The following is a 3,208-nucleotide window of genomic DNA, read 5'->3' as shown; positions in this document are numbered from 1 at the left end:
AAGAGAGCGCCGAAAAGCTTTCGTGAGTCCAGTCTCTTCTTATTATGAATATGCGCATTTGTTTACAAACAAGAGAAAAGTCCGGTCACGTGATATGCAAATTAGTGACTGTGGCAGTGATGTTATGTTAGTCATCGCTGTGCCGGAGTGTGTGGGTCAAGGTCACGGCTTGGGTAAGTCAGAAGGTTAACAACATGACAGTTTACCCATCAGGTGTGAGATAAACAGGGTCAGTTAGTAAAAGATTATGAGGACTAAAACAAGAATATCCACCAATCACTAGCATTTATATCCTCCCCAACTATAAAAGCTAATATCATCATCCTGCGATGGTCAGTCACTGCCACCATGTCACTCGGCCTGACCAGTTGATGCGTTAGCTCTGCACAGTGCAGGAAAGGTATACACTGTGCATATAGGATGTAAGTGTGCATGTGCATTTAACTGTATGAGTGTATATTTGTAAATGTCTCATTGTATCAGTGTAAATGTCTCATTGTGTCAGTGTAAATGTCTCATTTTGTCAGTGTAAATGTATCTTGTGTAGGGGTGGTGGGGTAGCCTAATGGTTAAAGCGTTGGTTCGTCACACTGAAGACCTTGGTTTGATTCCCCACATGGGTACAATGTGTGAAGCCCATTTCTGGTTCCCCCTCCGTGATATTGCTGGAATATTGCTAAAAGCGGCGTAAACCCAAACTCAGTCAGTCAGTATCTTGTGTAAATGTATCATTGTCTGTGTAAATGTATCAGTGTTGGGTATATACTGTAAGCTATGTTTGTGTGAATGTCCATTGGTGTACATACAGTGATATTGTTCCACTATATACCCAAATCATGATTCTGATTATTATAACATTTTGACATTTTAAAGGTTTCTATGGTATTGCTTTGGAATCCTGTAGACTCCCTGGCTGACCCCCATCTCCCAAACATTTCACCAAGGGTCTCAAAAGTCAATCTTTACTATAACTCTGACATACTTGTGTGAAGCTCTCCCCTTCCTGCTGGATGTTCATATCAGGTGTTCATCTAAAATGTTCATGTACTTTATTGAAAGTTGATGTTCATATCAGGTGTTCATCTAAAATGTTCATGTACTTTATTGAAAGTTGATGTTCATATCAGATGTTCATCTAAAATGTTCATGTACTTTATTGAAAGTTGATGTTCATATCAGATGTTCTTCTAAAATGTTCATGTACTTTATTGAAAGTTGATGTTCATATCAGGTGTTCTTCTAAAATGTTCATGTACTTTATTGAAAATGTTCATGTACTTTATTGAAAGTTGATGTTCATATCAGGTGTTCTTCTAAAATGTTCATGTACTTTATTGAAAGTTGATGTTCATATCAGATGTTCTTCTAAAATGCTTATGTACTTTAATGAATGTTGGTTTAATGCATGCCTTTTTATAGCAGATAACTATTCTTGTTTGCAGTGCTCAGTGTTCCTCACTTGTTCTGTTAGCAGCTGTAGTTTTTGTTTATAAGGTAATAGATAGATATTTATGTATGTAAATTTGTGAAACTCAAATCAATGTTCAAAACAACTTCTCTTGAAGAATGACTCCCACCTGAGATTGACAAAATAGCTGTATGAAGAGAACATCATTCTGGAGATTCATATATTAATGCATCACTCAGCAATACTCCAATTCTAATTGTAAATTATAAATTAGTTTGGTCCAGACAATCCACTGACTGACCTCATAGGGATACCATGTATTCATCAGTGATATAACAGTTAGCTACAGTCTGGGACAGAATGTTACCTGCTGCGTTCCATGTTGAACATTTCCGGTTTAAAGCCATTAACAATCTTATGCAATTCATTGATTGTAGTCAATCATCTCGTGCATGTACTAGTCATCTTCATCATCAACATAAAGGAGGGCAGCTAGACAATGAACTATATTTATTGCACATTACCAACACCTGCACTTAACAACACCTGCATTCACTACCCTGAAGATGCTACTTTAGGAGAAGTGCTTGCAGATGTACATATGTGGATACCTCAGAAGTCATGTATGCACAGGTTACTGTTGACAGGCTGGACCTTATATAACTTTGTACTCTGAATTCCCTTGAACATTAAGTTAAGATTATTGGTGAGGCTGGTGGGCCTGATGAGGCAAAACTAGTGAGACAAGGAATTGTAACATCTCCAACTGGCTTTGACTGTATGACCTGTTTTACCTCTGTACACAAGGTACAATTGGTCTTTGAGACATTTAAATAATGGTTTACTAATTCATGTGAAACCGAGACCATTAAATACTGTCTGTTTTATGTTCTCTTTGTAAACAGGGCTTAATGAAAAGTTAAACAAAATATCTTCAAAGTCTTACTTTTCAAACTTCATGTAAGCATATACATGTATATACAATGCCGTCCGGTAATCCCGCACACCTAAGCACATCGAACGCAACACGGCAATTAACGTCTCTTATTTTTTGTGGTTTATGTGACTAAACATGCTGGTATGCATCATATTTACCTAGAAATATAAGTTTTATTGACGACTATAAGATTCTAGCGTTGCATTATGCCATACGGTTGACCTTACCGGCCTTCTGAGGACATCGCTTGCTGTCTGGTAATTCTGCGCAGCAACTGATGCGCATAACATCCAGCTGGAGATCCGAAGTATGGAAGCGTATTAGGGCCAGATATTTTTAAAAATCACTTCATCAATGTAAGGAAGAGTGTTTCATATTAAATCCAATTATGAATAATGAAGATAAAGGTTTAATAGTCTGAAGAAAACTAATTTTCACAAAACTGTCAATTTATCTGTCAATTACTGTTATTTACTTACCTTTAGTGATTAAAAGCCAGTCCCTTGTAGAAATGTCCTGATTTCAAGGGTAAATGTGGTAGCAGACGATTTTACCTTCGATACGGAAGTACGCTATTGCAGCTGCGCAAAATTACCGGACGCGCGAAATTACCGGCCTCGCTTGAATATATAGATTATCTGTAAACCAATAGATAAAGTCTGCCTGTCATGGTTACAAAGTCTGATATTGAACAATTTATATATTTTGTTTTTTTGACATGTCATTAGTGCATTTACTGCTCAGTGTATATATACCTAACATGTGAACATTGTGGAGCAGCGTGTGATCTCAGTAATCCATGAACATCTGTCACGATAAATATCATCATTGTTTGTTATGTCTAATAAAATCTGAAAAAGAAA

At 36.9% G+C, this 3,208-nt stretch overlaps 1 long non-coding RNA gene across 1 annotated transcript; it reads left to right on the top strand.

Annotated features, from left to right (window-relative positions):
* The first annotated feature begins 37 nt into the window (after positions 1-37).
* Positions 38-3,208, top strand: LOC124272904. Its single transcript, XR_006897488.1, has 2 exons — positions 38-1,231; positions 1,306-3,208. It is a non-coding gene; the product is annotated as an uncharacterized LOC124272904 (long non-coding RNA).

This window comes from Haliotis rubra, unplaced genomic scaffold (assembly GCF_003918875.1).
Source record: "Haliotis rubra isolate DU_JTF1 unplaced genomic scaffold, ASM391887v1 Scf174, whole genome shotgun sequence".
NCBI classification, from domain to species: domain Eukaryota; kingdom Metazoa; phylum Mollusca; class Gastropoda; order Lepetellida; family Haliotidae; genus Haliotis; species Haliotis rubra.
The sequence above is the reverse complement of the archived record's forward strand: the minus strand, read 5'-3'. Positions and strand labels throughout refer to the sequence as shown.